The following is a 21333-nucleotide window of genomic DNA, read 5'->3' as shown; positions in this document are numbered from 1 at the left end:
GGAACCTAGTGAGGAGCCCTGTAGTAAACGTCTTCAAGGAATCCCTTAAGGCCTCTGCCCTTTCCTCCCCTTCTCTTCTCTTTCTGGGAACACATTGAGACACTCCGCCACACCCTCACACCTCCCCACCACCTCAAAGCAATGGATCCGGCTGATGACCAAACCTTCAAAATTGTGACCCACATAAACCTCTTCTCTTTGTTAAGTTGGTTTGTCACATTTATATGTTACAATGCAAAAAGATTGACTAGCAATAATACACTCGGTGTTCTGACTCAACTGAACAGACAGCTCTCCTCACAGTGATTCAAAGAAATAATTTTATCCCAACATTACAAGAAGGGGGGTGTCTTTCATTACCTCCTACTGAGGACAGACTATAGCATAACAATTACTGCCCTTTAACGTGGCAAAAGCAGAGGTTTAAATTAGTGGCTGCAGATGTTTGACACTCCTGTTATGGAGGGATAGGGTTTAAGATTTCTCCACCAACCAATGGGATAATGGGAAAGTGACATTCTGTGACTTCTGAGGCTGTTTCAGGAAAGGCTATGTGGCTTCTGTCTAGTTCTCCTGAAACTCCTGCACTTCAGACACCCCACCCCCCCTTGGAAAGATCAATCTAAGAAGGAAACCTCTGTGGGCAGAAGCCCAGAGAGACTACGGGCTGTCTACTGAACTCAGTTTTTAAACTTCATTGGCCTACATGTAACATGGGAAGGGTGAGGGAGTCTCCAGGTCATTCCAGTGTGGACTGTGTAAATCACTTGTCACTGATCAGTTCCTTCAAACCATCCCGGCTTTACCAGCAGAGTGCTCAGATGCTGCAAAGCCGAGACAGCACATGCCTACTGTTTTTTGTTCAAATCCCAGAGGTACACTATTCATGTGCATAATAAAATGATAAATGCTTATACCTTCGATTTACAACCAATGGCTTTTCAGTAAGACAGCCCAACCTAGGAAGGGCTCATGTCTTTCCCGTTTACATATTGCTCTAATATGAAGCACAGCACAATTAATACCAGTAAAAGCTGATAAATGGATAAGCTCTGCTCTTGGAAGAAATGGATCTTTTTCTTGACTCTGGTTTTGATAACAAATTTGTCTTTCAATATCCACAGTGCTTAAACACACACACACACACACACACACACACACACACACACACTAATCCTTATACCCACAAACACATAAATAAGTAGAAGAGTTGATATTTTGATATTGCAGTTTTTTAAAAATAAAATACATTCCCCCCCCCCCAGCTTTTAGTAATCAACTCTTCTATTTTTGGCTGTGAGCCAAGCCTTTAATGACTGAACAATCTCTTTGGCCCCGGGGTCAGGACGAATTTGAGTTGAGGGCTACATTTGGGTAAACTAAACGTACTTTATTTGCCTAAGCCTGGTTAATGACAGAAGGTGGCATCTCTTATAACTTTTTATTCCCAGCGCACAGAGGATTTAAGTCTATCCAGATGCTCTACTATTTAAAAAAAAAAAACAAAAAAACAAAAGCAGAACACCTTACAAATAACTGCCTTCCACATCCCCCCCCCCCCCAACCAGCAGCTGTTATTCCTTGTACACTGACTCTCTGCTGGCCTTGAGACTTTAGGGGCGACTGAGTACAAGTGAACCATCCTCCTACAGTGCCTGAGAGCATCAATCCGGAAGTCAGCATTGATACAGAAAGCAGAACACCTTACAAATAACTGCCTTCCACATTCCCCCCCCTCCCCAACCAGCAGCATCCACAGTCTTCCTGCCTATTTGATCAGTCCCATCAATCTTCATTATATCTTATGCCAAAACTATTTTAAGTTTTCATTCGGTGTTATTTGTATAATATAATGAAAACTGAAAACTGTTCAATTAAAGCAGCTTCTAACTGTAAAATTTAGTCAAATATCTTCTGTTGGGGATGAGATGTATCACTTTTGCCGCCATCTAAAAAGAAGGATGTATTTCAGTGTTTATATGGCATGTATGTAGCCCTAGGTCCAATTCCCCAAATTACATAAAGCCCAGAATGATGACACACACCTGCGATCCCAGCACTCAGGAGGTGGAGGCAGGGGGATCAGAGAAGTTCAATGTCATCTTCTTAGGTTATATGGATAGTTCAAGGCTGGCCTGGGCTCTATGAGACCACCTCAAAACATGAGTGAATAAATGAATAAACAAGTAAATAAAATGTTTTTATGTTGCTGCTTCTTATTTAGAGGCAGCAGTTCTAGGTACAAATCAAGGTTGCTGAATGAGGGACAGTTTCATTATGGAAGCATGACTGACGACCTCTGAGACTATGTAAAGAAAAAGAAAAGTAGGAGCCGGCTTACTCATGAGATGCTGTGGGTCAGTTTTGAAGCGGTATAACTACAGGCCTGAAGCACATGGACTTCGTAAGGAAAACAGGTTAACTTAACATTCATTCAATGGAAGCTCAAAGCTCAAAATTGGGCAGCCCCGTTGTTTTTGCTCCGAGGAGGTCACAATGGGGGAAGGGTGTTCAACTGTAAGAGATGAAAGAGAATGAATCTCAAAATGAGAAGCCAGAGAGATTGGAGTCTTACAATCCCTTCTCAAGATATACCCCCCAATAATCTTAGTACTTCCCACGAGGCTCTACCTCTTAAAGGGCCACTAGCTCACCACCACAATGACAATCCACTGCGGAGTGGATAAATCTTCAGTCTCTCAGAGAAGACACGATGTAGGCTCTGATGAAGGTGGCAGGGTTGACAGCGGTAGCCAGTGGTCAGGTGTAATTTGAAGCTAACACCATCGGTAGTTTTCAATTGCACCAAAAATGGAATGTGTGAGAAAATAAGAGTCCAAAATAACTTAGAATTTTTGTCTCACACCACATGAAAGGAAAGCTGGAGATGAAGCAGGAGCCCGGTGCTCCCTGACATCCATCCTGGGGTTCCGTGCAGATGCTTCAAAGGAGCCCAGCCCACGCTTGAGGTCTCAGTAGCCACGGTGTGACAGCAGAGCTGCAAGCTGTTTTGGTGACTGTGAGAAGAAGTTCTTTGTCAGGCCCCTTTATTTGGAACTTGAAACACATATTCTGGACTCCATGGCCCAGCATCTGCTTTGAGGGTTTGTTCTCGAGCTTCCTAAAGCTTCAACCTGTCATTAGTGAGGTCGGAGGGGGAGAGAGAGCATCATTTTGATGTCCTTGCAGATTTTCTGGTTGGCTCAAAATAACTCTACATGGTATAACAGAAGGAATCCAACTGGGAAGTAGACCAGATTCAAATTCCTCATCTCCAAAGTCAAAACTGGACGAGTAAGAGATTTTCAACCCATCGACGTAAGTGATGTAGACTTTTGGGACCTTTGCTGGGCTCTACTCTTTCTTCCTTGGGTAAAGGCAAGTCTCTGAAAACAGTCGAAGGAGCCCCTGATGCTTGCAAGGACCAGCGGGCATTCAAGAGCAGTGGTCTTCACACCTTTCTAGTTCGAAAACTTGGATTTGGTTTTGTTAATAATTATTTCGCTATGGAGATGAGATTCAGCTCCAGTTTTATTTAAAGGATTTAAAAATAGAGAAAGTGGTGCTCTTGTGCTCATGTGGCCCAGAGCAGAGAGCTCCATGGCTCTTATAATAAAGAGGCTCCACTGTCATTGGTATTGGAGCTTACAGTTGGAAGGCTTGGGCTTCAAGCTCACCAAAGGCCATGCGAGGGTAGGGCTGGAATTCCAACCCAAGCCTTTCTGTCTGCAAAACCGAATGATCCAACAGGAGCAGGAGATGGGTTTACATGGATGTACTTGGATGCTGCAAAGTTCTTTCAGGCTAGGAGGTGGCTACACCTGAGCTCCTTTCTCCAAGCAAGTGTCCTTGTCCACTGTGTTTGTGCCACCGGGCCAACACTGGTCACACTAGGCTAAGACAACTGAGCAATGTTCTCACAAAAAACTCTGTGTGTCATTTGCCAGTATGGTTGAGTTACCTTATTGTGGTTTATGAGATCGAAAGATAAAGGTTTTTCCTTAAAAAGCACAGACAAATTTTGCTGCCTCCCCCCCCTTTGGGCCAAGAATTATTAACTATATGCTTGTTAAAAGATGACCTAAAAAACTTTCCGAAAGCCAGATAAAGCATTAATGTAAAACTGGCCAGTGTACCAGAGAATCCAAGAATCATTCACTAGATAAGACAAAAAAGAAATATAACAGCTAACCAAGAGCCTAATAAGACATCTAAACTATAAATCCAGAAAATTCAAGGTCTTAAGAATAGTTTTCTCAGGGGGAAAAATGATTCTGAGAAACGATCCAAAAGAAAGTTTAAAAATTAAAAATTAAATGGGAGTTAAAGAGACAAAAAATTGTAATGAAAAGAACCGAAAACTATTTATTTAGTCAAGGGTATTTGGCTTATTTCAAAAACACTGCTACAAGAAAGAATTTTCTCTTCTCTCAGGGATAAAGGCACAAAATATTAAAAGATATCACTAATGGAGCACATGGCGTGCTGCCCAGTGAGCTGTGTCTAACATTTGACTAATTCTGAAGTCATGTTAATTTCATGTTATAATTTGCCACATAATGGCAGTCACGTTGGCCGTACAGAGATGCTGTCTAGAAAGCCTCCGAATACTGTCTTTGAAAGGAAGCATGCCGTGATCTCATTGAGAGGTGACTTCCTCATTATCCTGGGGCTGAAAGTACTCTTATAAATAGCTATTAGTTATTTCTGTATCACACGGGGAAAGAGAAAAGTAACACTTTGAATACTGAGTGGCTCTGGGGTTACACAAACACAGAAAGCCAACTGAAGTCGGAGGCTCTTTCAGCCAGGGAAGGGACAAGTTAGACCCCACATCGGATGGCTGAGACTTTCTGCAAGGCATTCTGGGAGCTTACTCAGACTTGCCTTTCCTCCTTGGTTGTTTCTTGCTTTTCCATTTCCATGTTTTCCCTGCCTTGGATTTTTGGTGCAGACACTTGTAGCTCCACTAGGAACTCATAGATCCTTCTTTTAGTCTCCTGTTGGCACCTTGTGCTGCAATTGGGTTGGTAGACAGAAGGTACATCCTGACATCAACAGGTTTCTTTATGACCTGGAGAGATGGCTCTCTGTAGAGTCCACGTTGGACACCAAATGTAGTGTTCCTGCCTGCACGCAGACCGGCGCCTTGTCTGCATGGGCAGAACACCTTGGGGTGGGTTCGCACTCTTGCCTGCTGAACCCACTGTGGATTCGAACTGGAGGACGAGAACTCCTGAGAAGGAACAGGGCTGCAAAGGAAAATATTGGGCCCTGACACGTATCTGATCAAAGCCCCTATCTTTAATGTTAGGACTGGCTTAAATACAAAGAAGAGTTCCCAGCATGCCCCAGAGTCCCCTGAAGTTGCCAGGAAGTTCTCGCGATGATGGGGGGCAGTCCGGGCGACAGTGGGCGGCCGGCGGTGGGCGGTCCTGCGATGGCGGCGGTCCGGCGGTGGGCGGTCCTGCGACGGCGGGCCGGCGGTGGGCGGTCCTGCGACGGTGGGCGGCACTCTGGTATTCCTGCTGGTCTGGTGCGCTCCAGCTGCTGTACTCCGGCGTCCCTGTAAAAGGCAGGACCCAACAGCTCTCCATTTGAAAACACTGCCTGCTCATCCAGAGGGGCCAGGGCTTGATTTTTATCATCTATATGGTAGCTTACAACTGTCTATAACGCCAGTGTCTGGATATTCAATACTCTTCTCTGGCCTCCTTGGGCACCAGGTACAGACTTGGAGCACAGAAATCTGAGCAGTCAAAACACACACACACACACACACACACACGTATATATTATATGTGTGTAAATATATAAGGTTTCTTCCATGCTAATTTCAAAATCTGGAAGCATAGTGCTAAGAAATGCTTTTCACAAGGTAGGGACGTCCAACTCACCAAAGTACAGAGTAGACACGCATGAGCACACCAAGGAAACCCTCACTATTTACTAGGAGAAAATTTAACGACTCTACTAGGGGAGTTAAGACTGAACATAAAAATAAATAAGTCAACAATTGAAGGTTGAATTGGAGACATTTCAATATTTATTTGAAAAGGATACAAAGGGTCTTCCTCCACTGTAACTTCGAGAACTTTTCTAGGGATTTAAGTGAAAAGAGGGATGGACCTAAATTGTCGTGGAAAGAGATGATAAACACCAGGCAGAATTCTGGCCTTCTATGGCCCATAAAAACCATTCAAACTGAAATGCGTGCCAGACCCCACCCTACCTATTCAGTTCTGCAAGAGGCTAGCAGCAGTGTGGTCGCCAAAGTGATAGCAACTCGCTTAGTTAGTAGTTAGGCACGGTTTAAAACCTTAACCATCTCTTTTATTACTTGGCAGCTTCAGGGTATCCAATTCAGGCCATGAATAATCCCTTTGAAACAAAACATCTCCTCGAGTGGGATAATTAGACCATTACTAAGGACAAACTATCCAACATCAAAAGCTTAGAATCTAAGAAACCACGTGATGGGCGGTCCTCTCCCTAAATTAAAAGAGCATGCTCAGCATTAAGACTTTGGGGCAGTAAATAAGGGATCTGAAATAATTGCCCACAAGTCAAGGAACCCCAGCACACACTGGAATAAAACATGACTGGCTTCTGAGAAGAGAGTGTGTTAGATAGTTTCAGAGCTCGAGTGAGCTGGTGCTTGGAAGCCCCTCCTCCATTTGTGATCGAGTCATTAGTCATCCCCGTGAGGTTCCTGTCACTCCAGCTTGTCTTTAGTAACAGTCAAGAATGTTGCTCTAGTAGTGTTTGAGATGAGGGCTGAAGTCAATAGAAGGCCCGGGTGTTGGAAATTAGAGTGCGACTACTCCTAACATTACAAGATGATTTCCTTTCCTTTTCTATGTGCCTCACATGCACAACCAAGTTACCTGTTACTACTGATCAAGCCACCACCTGGGGTAAATGGCTCTCATCAGCTCTATTCCTGCTTAACTTTTGGTTTTACATTGGCTGTGAGCTTAGCTTATTGCCCCCCACCCCACCACCACACACACAACTGCTAGGGAATGATCAGAGTATGGCAACTCTCAATACACATTTCCTATTAAAAGGTTTGAGTTCAAGCACATACATACCCCCACAGGTTACGCCATTGGAACACTTGGTCCCCATTTAGCGGAACTGTCGAGGGAAGTCTAGGAGGTGTTGCCTAGTTAGAGGAAGTATGTCACTGGAGCCAGGCTTTGAGAGGTTAAATACTTGCACCATTTCCAGTGCTCTTTCTCTTTCTGCTCACTGTAGAGATATGCATCTGTAGTCGCTGCTCCCGGTGCTATGCTTGTTGCCTGCAGCCACACTGCCCCCAGCATCGCGGAATCTTATATGTTTGAAACCATAAGACCAAATAAACTATGTATTCCTTAAGTTGCCTTGGTCATGGTGCGTTTTCATTGAAACAGAAAAGCTAACTAAAACAGACATTACTAAGCAAATAAAGATTTTTAGATTTTCGGCAAACGTAATGAGGCCACTTCTAAAAACCTGCTATTTCAAGACACCAGTGATAGAAGGATGCCTTCTGAAATCCTCTCTCTCTCTTCCTTCTCCCTCCTGCAGACATTCAGTCACAGTGAAATTATCAAATAAAGACATTTGAAAAGATGAAAGGACAAAAGAGCAGAATTCTAGGAATCTATTCAGTGGAATGTTGTGCTCATGAAGTAGCCCATCTTTGAACCAGCTATCTGCAAAGTGGCTAAGTTCAAAAGTACTAATCATTTAGCAGCTCTATTTTGCTCTATAAAACTCTGGCATGCTGAGGATCAGAAGTCCTAAGATGAGGATTCATGAGATCATTCCAGCCAACATCCATGCCTGCCTCCTGGACAGGCCTACTTACCTAGGCAATAGAATCCACAGTCTTAGCATGAGGTACCACGCGAGAACTTAGCTTTTATCCACCGGACAATACAATGTATGCCATTACCCACCTTATCTTACCACTGCTAAATAATTCTTTAGATAAAAGTCTACCTAAACATTTTGCCAAGTATTTTCTACCTTTGAATACATAAAACGTTGTCTTCTGGGATCAGTTCTAGAGCTTTCTGAGTATCCATTGCTCACCCAGGGAGAGAAGTTGTCATAATATGGATGGGATTTTCTACTTTGATTGTATCTTCTGATCAACAGGGTAAATAAAAGTTATTATTCTGTATTTTTTCACTTTTCTTGTGAATTTTACTTATTAACACAAATTCCTAGATTTCATTGTTGAGTGTATTTCTAGATATAATTTTATGCAGTATTAATCTCCCTACTAAGCAGATTTGAATTGAGTGATTGTTGAATGGATAATGGTCTAAATATTTTTCAGTTCCATTCTAACTCAGTCATATATTCATTTCATGTCTTGAGCAGAGATATTTCCAAAGGATTAAGGTTTTTAAAGGACACATAAATGTTAAATATGAGCAAGGAAATTACTTGGTGAGTAATTTAAAGTAGTGTTTCTGCTACCCATCTTTTAAATTTATTTATTGGTTGATTTGCTCTGTGTGTGTGTGTGTGTGTGTGTGTGTGTGTGCATGTGTGTAGGTGTTTACTTACCATAGCACACATGTGGAAGTATTTTAGTTAGTGTTTCTATTACTGTGAAGAAACACCATAACCCCAGAAACACTTTTAAAGAAAACCATTTAATTGGGGCTAGCTTACAGGTTCAGAGATTTAGTTCATTATTGTTATGGCAGGCAGACATGGTGCTGGAGAAAGGTCTGAGAGCTCTACAACTGGATCCACAGGCAGCAGGAAGAGACAGACACACGGGGCCTGGCTTGAGTACCTGAGACCCGAAATCCCGCCCCAAATGACACACTTCCTTCAACAAGGCCACACCTCCTAACTGTATGTATGGAGTTGCAATCATCAATTCTCCCTTTCTACCTTGGGGTCAAACTTGTCAACGAGCTCCTTTACCCACTGAGCCATCTCTCCACCACTTTTGTTGCTATAACAAAAGATTTAAGGTAATCTAACATTATAATGGAAAGGTTTATTTAGCTCCCAGTCCCCAGATATCGGGAGACCTAACAGTGCCCTGGCTCAGTCACTGTGCTGGCCTCTCACGCAGAGCATGTCAAGGAAAGAGACGAGGTGGGCATGTTCCCGTATCTGGTCTTCTTTCCTCTTCTTAAGAGTTAACAATCAAATCCAAACCAGCCACAGGGGTGTCGCCCTGGCAACATGATCTAACCCTAGTGCCTTTCTCAAGGCCCTGGCTATCACCGAGATTGTTCGGTTGTTTCTGCTCTCCTGACACTTTTTTGCTTGCAGTCACATGGCAAGCCATATTCAGACCACAGCAGCATCGTTTGGAGTATCAGCAACTCAGCCTTCAGCACCCAAAGTGCTGCCTGTGCTCATTTTCTCCTCCCAGTGAAACCATAGTTAGTATAAAAACAAGTATAGACAAATAAATAATTCTTGCTCGCAAAGTTTGCTAATAAGGTTACTTGGCAAACATCTCTTCCTAGAAATCTTGTTGGAAAAACTATGAGTAGATATTCATGTAAGCTCAAAAGTCATATTTACTTTGTGTCATATATATGCACACCACTGCATGTGGGTGTGCATGAAGCTACTGTAGGGTGGTACTTTTTCACCGTACACATCTCACTGCTAGAACTCTGTGGCTGTGGTATTTAAAGTCTGTGCCAGCCAGGAATCTGTTGCCCCAGGCCATTCAACCAGACACTCCTGCAAACAGGGCAGTAACAGGAAAATTTGGGGTTGGGAAGGGGATAGAATATTGCTCTTTCTTCCCGCCATTGCCCACATAATTGTATGATAGAAGTCATCTGTCTCTCTGATAATTATCCATGGCACTCTTGTTCTTTTCTACTCTCAAAAGAATAACTCTGTTCCACGAGCCTTTTCACTCTGAATCCACAAGTGGCAAGCTCCTTTCTCCTATGCAGATAAGGAGCAGGTTGCTAATTTTGTCCCGCTTCACACCTATTTATTTGAGTCTCATTTCACTGTTTTTTTTTTTCCATCCTTGTTCTCAAGAGTATCTAAAGCAAGTTATAGATTCATCAAAAGTATATGCCTAAATTATTTCAAATTGGGAACAAAGAGAAAATGAGCAGGAAGAAAAAGAGGCAGTAGGGACCAGGTGTCACCTCGGGGCAGATGGGTCAGGGTCCTGAAGCCCTGTCACCTTGGGGCAGATGGGTCAGGGTCCTGAAGCCTCTTGTACTTACTAGAGCATGGCTGTTCTATGCATGCTTATTCTTGACTTTCAGGAAGGAGAGCTTGGTTTATCCACTTCAAGATGTCTATAAGCAAAAGTGATCTAGTCACTCAGGTGAGTGAGCATAGCTTATCCTGGGCTGCAATTAAAACAAACAAGCAAAAACAACTGCTTCATTTGATAAACATAGATCAAAGTTTGTGTAGTGCCATCAGCTTTCTTACTTGGTTGCAAGAGCTTTGTAGCCTGTGGTAGCAAGTCTGTCAGAATACAGTATGGCATGCTCTGGGACATGACGTTCTGAGCTTGTCTGGGCTAATAGAAGGAAATAGTTTCTGGGTGAAGTGTCCCTTGAGGTTCTCCACAAACATTGTTCCTCAGCTGAGCCTTTAAAGGCGTTTGGGGGCACAGAGATTCCAAGTCAGTGCAAGCAGAGGGACACAGCTGTCCTCTGTTGTCTATGTTTGGCCTTCTGTGGCTGAGCTGAGAGTAGAATTTACATTGCCCCACTGAAGATAGAGAAAACAAGCAGGCATGAGCCCTTGGCTTGGAGACCACTGGGAGACACATTCAGGTGAGCTGAGGCATTTTGAACCATTCGAACTCAGATGGATCAGTCACCATGTTCAAGTCTTTAAAGTCTGTGTGGTGCAAGTCTTTAGTGCTTGCATCCAGAAAAGTGGATAAAAACCAAATGTTTCCAAGAGAGCACCCTAAATCCTCTAAGGGTACATGCTGGGAGATTGTTTTTGACATTTTTCTCTTGAATTTTAATGAAAACATTTATGAAGCAGGACACTATCTCTGCCATCACGAGAGTGAACACATAAAATATATTCAAAGAATTGAGGACAGTTTTCAAGAAACTTGCAATGAAAGCACACATGGTGGAACTGACCTCAAAGACTGCTAGGATTCCTTTCCATATTTGTACTCTAAATTCTGTAAAAACTAAAGTAGAGATGCCAGCTTCCATTGTTTGGGATATCTGGATGGAAGAGAGGCCAGCCTTAATCACAAAACATGTAAACACTCCTAATGTAGTTTGGTTGTCTGTTTACGGATGGCCATTCTTGAAAAGTAGATGCTGCTTGCAAATCTCTGTGGTAGACTGAAGACAACTGAGAGATAACTCCTGTCCCATGGAGAAATGGGCTCTGACTCCATTCCTGAGTGTCAGTGCCATTGCTACCAGCTGGATTAAGACAGTACATGAACTCTACAGGGTCTCCCTTGGTGTTCATAGCATGTACTCTTCAAGCCATAGAAGCTGCTCTGTAAGATACAATCACCCCCAGGCCACCCGGAGGACACTCAGGCTGGAGAAGAGCCTGTTCATAGAGAAAGCAAAACTGGCCAGACCCCATATTATAAATGAAGCCATGCCAGTCCTTCCAAATTGGTTGAAATAATACGATACCAAAGCATGCCCCTGGCGAATCCCATGTAACTTCTTAGCCCACAAAATGTATTTGGTAGAGGAAAAATGACTCTTGGCATATGCCACTACATTTTGGGCAACAGATAGCTTGAATGTCTGAATTACCCAACGATGTGACAGAAAGCTATCTAGGAGGCAAATGCAGTTTTTTTTTTCCTCTACTCATACAACAAGTGTGCACATTGCACTGATAACGATGCCAGACACTTGGCTAGTGACAAGGATCCAAAGTTAAATATGCCATGGTTCTTGTCCACAGATACTTTTCTCCCTGGTGGGCAGACAACTAAACTAATACGACATTGGGTTCAACTATAAACAAGGCAAGCATGCTACCACACAGCTCCAGTGAACAGAAGCACTACCACACACACACGAAGGGTTCCCATTACAGTTTGAACAGTTTAAGTTTCATTGTGTTTGAGTTGCAAAATAATAAAATGATACAGCTATTCAAAAGGCCGTAGTGTGAATGTCTCTCAAAGTTGAGAGACATGGGAGCTTGGTGATGGGCATTAGGCTAGAAGTCCTGAGAATATTATACAAGCACATAGGAGAGACAGAAGGGAAGAAGTTTTGCATGGGGCTTTTTGCTTTCACTATTAATGCCTAGAGAATTAATTGAAATATTGTCGTTATTATTGATAATATGATACACGAACTGTGACATTCATTTAATTGATGCATTGATTCATTTAATTATTTATAGTAAATAATTTATTTATATTACTACTTAAACACATATTTTCAAATATGTGAGAAATTGTATCATGGAATAAAATAAAAGTAAAATCAGGAATTTGTTCCATGTGGTCTTGAAAAAAAATAAAAGTATATACCTTCGTGGTGTGTATGATGCTATTTCACATGGTCATTTGAGAAAGGTAAGTGTATTAAGCATAGGTAAGAATATTATATCACATTACATTGCAAAGCAAAATACCAAGAATCAAAGAAAATGGATAAGTTTAATCCGTTTAAATTTCAATAATTTTGGACTGTTTAAATTCCGTTGGGTTTGAATGGCAAAGTAAGAAAATGATACAGCCCAACAGATTCAACACAGACAGCTTGCTGCTACACTAAATAAGAAATCCAGACCTAAATTTACTTTTAGTTTGGGTAAATCAAGCAATCCTGGTGGCCAAATGACTTTTATCCCTTGGTTCTGCAAGTACCAACATTGTCTTAGGACACCATTCTACACACAGGTGTTGACAGCTCCTGAACTCCCCTGGCACATTGGTGTTTAGCCTTAGATAGACACCATTTCTTCCTCCCATTTTATTTTTAACACATAATACATTATGTTGTTATTATTATTATTATTATTATTATTAGGAAATTCATGCAATGTACCCCAACCATACTTGCTTCCCATTCCTCCCAGGTCCACCCTCCCACTCTCAGGCTGCTCCTGGCACCCCAATCCCCACCTCCTCAACCCACACCTCGCTCCACCCCCATCCCCGCAAATACATCAACTACTATTTGTGTTGAGCATATACTCACTGGAACATGGTCAAACTCCCAGTGACCGGCCCCTTAAAGATAACTGAGTCCTTTCCTACCCTGAGAGGTTATTTCTCTGCCAATGAAATGAGCCAGTTCAAACCAGATTAGAATATATTAAAGGGAGGTGTACTGGGAAGCTGCTATTGAGAGAGTTCACTGACCCCCAAGCACTGAGGCCATGGGGAGGGATAGAGAAGGAAGAGAGAGAGAAAGGGTGCATGTACATAGAGAGGAGAGAAAGAGACCAAAATGTCTGGATTATACAGGAAGGAGTCTCTGGGGGAAAGGTCAGCCTAGCCCCTGGGCTGGAAAGTACAGCGTATGCCAGATAGGGACGCTGGGAGAACCTGGAGGACAGTTTTGCTTTGATAATGTAAAATACAGACCTCCATCCCTCGTCCTGAGTCCAAAAATACCAGCATTTTGTTAATTATAAATAAATAATAAATAAATAAATAAGGGGTGCTGTAATCTGTAAACTAAGTTACTTATAAACAGGAAAAATGTGTCTTTCACATTTCTCTAGACCGAAGCCAACAATGATCAGGTCATAGTGAGGACCCTTTTACTGCATTCTCGGGTGGAGGAAGAGGGTGAGAAGTCTGGGCTTCCATTTATGAAGAATTTCAGCCCACTTGTGAGGGGCTGGTTTCTATAAATCTCAATGGAGATTAGGATGATAGGCTGTGAACTTTGGGGTAACAAACCATCTGCGACAGTGAGAAATTTCATGGTAGAAGATTAAAGAAGTGAGGTTTAACTCTCAGACAATAACACTGTGAATATGGACGAATCCAAGTACACATAAATACTAAGCGGAATATGGGAATTCTCTGAAATAAAAACATTCTTGCCTACAAAGGAAAGGGGATGGGTAGCCATGTAGACATCTACATTGTAGGACTTCGCATAAGTCATTTCTTCTCAAAAGACCTTCAACTTTTCATGTCTATTTAAAAAGAAAATCAGTCTGTTATCGCACCTCCAAGGTGCTCTGTTTGAGACACATTGCATTGAGTCTGAGTAATCTACCAGAGAAGGAAGCTGTCAGACGTCACAGTTCATCATGGCAATTCTCATTAAGAAGCATAAAAGCACAGATCTGGTTACTTCTTATCTCCACTCTGTTATAGCCTATTACTCATGAGATTTAGAAGTTCTATCAATCAATATACGTAAAATATAGAAAAGTGCATCTGGTGATGAAAGGGGAACCTATGCTTCAGCAGTCAGCTTTCCTGGAGATTTTTAAAAGCAACTTTGGTCATATTGTATTTGTTTGTTTCTTTACTGTATGAAGGTCAGAGGACAACTAATGGGAATCAGCTCTCTCCTTCTGCCAGATCGAGCGCAGCAATAGAACTCAGCTCACCAGGCTCTGTAGCAGATGCCTCTCTTCCCCAGCTCAGCTATCTCATGAGGCCTTTCTTAAGAATGTAAAAAGGTATTTTTTTTCAAGGTATCATTATTATATTATAAAATTGGTTTGCTAAAATATACAATTTATCCATATTTTTATTGTAATCACAAAATTGAAACAAACCCCTCACAATCAATATCAGGCATTTTTTGTTATACGACTGTGTACCATTAGCAGTTAATGACCACCAGTTGTATTTTCTCTAACCCCAGGGTAGCTATGAACTTATATACCTTCTGTGTTTATGTATTCACCTAGTCTAGCATCTCACATACATAAAATCATTAAATGTGTGCTCATTTGTGCCTGGCTTCTTTCACAAAGTGAGAGAGTCTGAATAGGAATGCCCCTATAGGCTCTTATGCTTGAATGCTTAGTCATTGATGAGCAGGGGGAGGGAGAGATGAGATAGGGGGGATTCCAGAGGGGAAACCAGGAAAGGGGATAACATTTGAAATGTAAATAAAGAAAATATCTAGTAAAAATTTTAAAAATTAAAAAATAAAGTTACGTATTCATCTAGAAGAAGAAGAAGAAGAAGAAGAAGAAGAAGAAGAAGAAGAAGAAGAAGAAGAAGAAGAAGAAGAAGAAGAAGAAGAAGAGGAAGAGGAAGAGGAAGAGGAAGAGGAAGAGGAAGAGGAAGAGGAAGAGGAAGAGGAAGAGGAGGAAGAAGAAAGACATGCTACTCAAGAGGGATTAAGCAGAGTTGCCTTGATGGAGTAGAAGTTACCTTGTTGGAGAAAGTGTGTGTCATCAGAGGTGGGCTTTTGGGATTCCAAAAGCTCAAGTGGATGCAGAACTCTCAACTGCTTTTCCTGCATCATGTCTGTATACATGCTCCCACGTTCCCTTCCATGGGACTAAACCTCTGAAATTATGTCAGCCCCAATTAAGTGCCTTTTTTTTTTTAATAACAATTGGCATGATCATGGTAACTCTTCATAGCAATAGAACACTTACTAAGATACTAGGCATGGTGTTTTCAAAGTCTGTTCATGTTGTAACTTCACTCTTCTTTAATAATTATGATTTAAGTCATATCTGTTTGTCAACTGATTGTGTAGATAAATCACATTTATTTACCTATTCCTTCAATGAAGTTATCAGTTGGCCACTTTGAATGATGTATTATGAGCTTGTCTACAGATTTTCTGTTGAAGGTGTTTTTATTTTGAGCGGAAACTAACAAAGACTCTCTGTGTCTTAGTTTGCTTTCTGTTGCCGTGATAAACACGATGACCAAAAACAACAAAGAGAGCAAGGGCATTATTTCAGCCATAGCCCACAGTCCAGCACGAAGACAAGCTAGGACAGGAACTCAAGGCATGAATCTGGAGGCAGGAACTGAAGCAGAGGCCATGGAGGAACCATTCTCGTCGATTTATTCTCCAGGTCTTTCTCAGCCTGCGCTCCATTTCTCGGTAGAAAAGAGCAGGCCTCCCAGAGTCAACAGCCATGGGCACCAGCATCGTAAGTCAATTGTCCCACTTAATGATCTAACTCTCTACCAAAGGGCCCTAGCCATCACCTTGGGAATTAAGATATACATAGGAATTTTTAGGAGCTAACATACACATTTTAAGCTATAGCACTTCAGTTTAAAATAAGTCAGTTTCAAAATTCTTATCTAGGATAAATGATACAAACATCACCACTGGTATTTTTTTTTCCTACCTAAAACACCACACCCAAGTGGTTTCTTTCATACACTGAGAACATACTTTACATTGATGTTATTCAAAATTTAATTCAGTCTCCAGGTCTAATTTTTGTTTAAGACATTTCGTTTGCTTGTTTCGTTGTTTTACTGTACCATCCTTATATAAGAATCAAGACAAAACCAGGATTGGGGCATGAAAAACTCTCTGTGAATAGCTCCTGGGGAAGTGTGCGCTCCAGAAACATAGATGAGTTCATATAAATCACACGAATTGTCATTGTCAACCCCTCTGATTAGCTCCTCCCTTCTTTCAGTGGGGCTGTCCAATTTGAGTGGCATGGTTGCTGTATTTTCAGCTGTTTGGGTGGCTCACATGTTCACTAGCTCATCAGGAAGGAGTTTCTGGTCTCCTGAGTAGGACTGTGTGACAAAATCTACATTACCAAGGACTTCAGGGGTGGGTGCCTTGATCTACAGAGATGATACTTATCCATGAGTTTCTACTGTTGTTATTCTCACTGTACAGATGCACAGTGCTGTTATTTGGGCCAGGAGAAATGTGGGTGAGCCAAAGGTGAAACAACCTTTGTGTTTGATCTTAGAGGAAGAGAGGTCTGAAGCACTCTACTTTTCTTCACATCTGTCCACTCTCAAGTTTTCATTTATGGAGTTTATTGAGATCCAATACTTGGTTTTGCCTCTACTGTAACGAGACTATGCCTAGCATGGCTTAGCATTGACTGTTGTCTGAAATGCTGGATGCTCTCCTGAGTCTGTTTAGTTTCTCACCCCCAAGGACTTTGCCCTCAGTGTTCACAATGTCCTTAGTGTCCTCTGTGGCCATTAATACATTGGGAGACATAATGCAAAGGATTAGAACTAGAGGACACTGGCCTATTCTTCCACCTTGGAGGTGTTGGTGACTTACATTTTAGAATCACCGCCCATGTCCGTTGTCACAGTATTCATTGGGTAAAGGGTCCCTAATGGTATCTTCTCAGTTGATTGACTCTATGTATCCTGGTGTGGAGGGACATTTTACCTGGAAGTCCACTAAGACCAAAAGAAGCCATTTCTGGGTATCTTCAAATCATTGAAAGACTGGGAATCTATGTGTGCTTTTTATAAAACTATGAGAGCTGAGTCCCCGCCCACACAATGACAGAATTTTAGAACTTTGCTGACAGATGTTGAAGAACATTATCAAGTTGCTACAGAAGAGCTGAACTCCAGAAAAGGTCCATCTAGAGGTTCTGTTCTTTAGCCAGGAACTGCAGGGTTAAAGACTGAATATCAGGTCTCCTGAGAGGTTGCAATTAGCCCAAGTCAACTTCTTCACAGGAGAAGCAGCAATGCTTTGGGTCTAAGGCACCTGCCAGAGAAAATTATGGGTAGCCACCTGGCTCATTAAGCCACTCCATATCATTTCAACCCTTTAAAACTCTTAGTTTGGGCCTACTGTATACTCTTCTCTGTAGAAATTTCCATGCGTATTTGAGAAAAATATGTATTGAGTGATTGTTCTGGAGACATTTGATGGACGGAGTTGGTTTATACTCTTGTTGAACTCTACTTCTTTTCTTATTGTCTATCCAATTGTCATACTCTATTGAGAGTGGGATATTGAAATTCAAATTATTTGGGTTCAATATTATGTTTATTTCTTTAACTCTATAGATTTTTGTTTCATGCATGACAATTTTATTATTTTAAAATTTTCTGTTATCGCTAGACACAAATTGGTGTGTAAATCTACTTGTGTCCCATTGATAGGGTACAAATAGTGCCTTTACAGGTTTCTAATGGTTTCTACTTGTTTGGTATAATTTATTCCAATATTTAGCTTTCAACCTGTTCAGTTCTGTGAAGACAAAATTGTATACTTTACAGGCAGCATGATGTTGAGTCTTCTCTGTTTTCACAAATTATAGTATCAGTTGGAATGGTTATAGAAACTCAGAAATTACTTGAACTAGCTTTTTAAAAAAAGATTTCTGTTACTGTTAAGTACTAAACTATCCTTTAAAATGACATTCCTAACTCACAATACATTTCCCAAATTATGTTGTATAAATTAAATGCTGACAGTCATTCTCCTGGCACTCTGATAACATGGGAAAATGAACATCCTTCCATAAAAGAGGAAATACAAGCCTCTTGATTCAGGTTATTGTTCTCTTATTTTATTATAGGGACCATATTCTTGAAATTTTATGATTTTTTATACACTTAAAATTCATATGATGTTTTGGAGAAAACAGTGTTCATATGTGCACCATACACAATGCCATTATGTCTTATGACTTCTAAAAAGATGCTAAAATCAAGCTATGGTGAACAGAGCTGTTCATAGGAAGACCTAAAAGAGATACCAATGTAACCCCACCCAGTAGGCAGAAGCCACTTGAAACAAGAGCTGATATTATGCATAAGATAAAATGCTACACATTAAGCAGAATCCTTCATCCTGCCTCAATGTTCTTCTCTGGTTACTTTGAGATAGACTTCTAGCTGTAATTGCTTTATCTGCTATGAAAACATAGTTACGAAACACAGATATGTGCCCTTTGATAGTAGATTCTGTAAAGGTTATTTTATTTTCCCCTTGTCTTAAAGAAGGACAAATCCACAGCACAGGAAATGGTACTTGCATCATACCACAATAGTGCATGAAGAATCTTTTAGACTGAGACCTGAAAGCAGGACTGGGAAGGGCCCCACCAATCCAAGATGTCTGAGCAGCAGGAGTCACTGTGATCCAGAGGAGGTTATCACCTGAAGGGAGAACAGGAAAGTTCACCATACAAAGGAGTTGCTGCAGCTTCTACACTTTTGGGGGGGGGGGGCGGTTTGTGTCTTAGTCAGGGTTTCTATTCCTGCACAAACATCATGACCAAGAAGCAGTTGGGGAGGAAAGGGTTTATTCAGCTTACATTTCCACATTGCTGTTCATCACTGAAAGAAGTCGGAACTGGAACTCAAGCAGGTCAGGGAGCAGGAGCTGATGCAGAGGCCATGGAGGGATGTTCTTTACTGGCTTGCTTCCCCTTGGTTTCTCAGCCTTCTCTCTTATAGAACCAAGACTACCAGCCCAGAAGTGGCACCACCCACAAGGGGACCTCCCCCTTGATCACTAATTGAGAAAATGCCTTATAGCTGGATTTCGTGGAGGCATTTCCCCAACTGAAGCTCCTTTCTCTGTGATAACTCCAGCCTGTGTCAAGTTCACACAAAACCAGCCAGTACAGTTTTTTTTTTTTTTTTAAATCTTTCTCTGCAAGAGAATGACAAAATGGCATCTTCTTTCAAAGCAACTTCCACCATCTTTGAGGTGTATTTGGAATTAATCTACAGGAGAAATTTCCTTGAATTTGAGAAAATAAGGTTACTGCCTGAGTTCTAGCAAGGAGATGATATGGTGGGGTTGGGGAGAGAAATGCTAAAAGTCTTACATGGATGCTAGGTGACATTTAAGACCAAGAGGAAGTAGAGAAAGGTAGCAAGAGGGGACTGACTAGCTTTGGCTCTTTCTAGTCATATCTGTGCTTTCAGAGGAAGAAGGCAGGATGTGTGCTAGATAGTTAAGTGGCCTGTCCAACTGTGCACACCCTGGGTTTATAGAAAAGAGATGCAAACTGAATATTGGAGAAGCCAAAGCTGTGCTCTTGAATCAGTTGGAAGGCTGGTCTGTTCCTCCATCATCCCAGCAGTCAGTGTGTATACAGTCTGGGCTTCTACGGAAGGCCTCAAATTTTGCTAAGGAATGTTGAAAATGCCCAAGAAGGGGACAAAAGGAGAGGACTGGAAAATGACTTCTGTGAAGATAGAAAAGCTTAGAAGTAGGCAATGGGAATAAGCCAGTCCCTAGCTGACATACTAGGGTAGGGGGAAAGACTGAAGAGAAAGCAAATTTTTAACTGGCAGTTTAAAAAAAAAAAATCAGACTTTAATTTTATTTATACACTTTACCCAAACTTTTAGTTAAAGAATTTCTCTAAATGGAAAATCAAACCATATATAGATTACAGTATACTTTGTTATTTTTCTTTTAGCAAAATGAAACAAATGATAAACAGACAAAATTATAAATATGATTGACAATTTCTCTCTCGACATAAGTCGTATTTGGCCATCATTTTTTTCAAGTGTTAACGAGCTGCTCTCTGTCTCCAGTTCATGTCTGAAGTGCACAGTGGTTATGTATTTATACTCCTTTGAGTCCCGGAGCAAACTGTACATTATAAGCTTCTACTTTATAGTCCTATGCTTACAGTTCTGACGGGCTGAATGCTGCTATTCAGTCACCCAGAGAGGAAACATGCCAGGGGCACATCTGACCACAGAGAACAGAAGCCTTCCAAAATCGACAGGAGGAAAAGGCCAGATTCCTTCTCAACTCAACCCAACTCAGCTTCAATCAAGAGGTACGATCAAAGGATCCTGGATGGTTTTCTCCAGTAACTCTAAATCACAATGTCTGGATTGATTAGAGTAATATAAGATATTCCGGGGTTCAGCGTTTCTTGAAACTATTTAGTAATCAAAACCCCAAACAATGCCTGGCCGGAACCTTTTTATAGAAGTTGTTTTGTATTTATTTGGGTGTCTAGCATGAGATACTCTGGTAATCTGCTAGAGACTCAATGCCAAAAGACTGTAATTGAAATCCTGTTCTTGTGTGTAATACCTAGATATAAAGAAGTCACTTCACATTCCTGTCACTCACGGGGTTTTAGCATCTATATCCCACTCTATCAAGTAAAGTCTGTTACTTTTGAAAGAGTATTTGTTTTATTTACATTTATTTTTACTTTGTAGGACGTACACCAAAAACCAAGTTACTCCTGACTATTTCGTTGCTCAAGATTTTGTTCAGTTTATATCATTAAGTCTTGTCAAATGTCTCATTTTCTCTCCATCTCTCTCTTTTTCTCTCCAAGGACAACGAAACCAAAAGAGACAGAATGGGTAATTACACCAGGCAGCACCTGCTGAATATTACTTAGCGATAGGTCTGGGGCACACCTGGATGCTGAAAAGGTAACACAAAGGTTGATCTTTTCATAGTTTGTGGAAGATAATTG

The sequence above is a fragment of the Mus pahari genome, chromosome 17 (assembly GCF_900095145.1).
Source record: "Mus pahari chromosome 17, PAHARI_EIJ_v1.1, whole genome shotgun sequence".
NCBI lineage: Eukaryota > Metazoa > Chordata > Mammalia > Rodentia > Muridae > Mus > Mus pahari.
The sequence above is the reverse complement of the archived record's forward strand: the minus strand, read 5'-3'. Positions refer to the sequence as shown.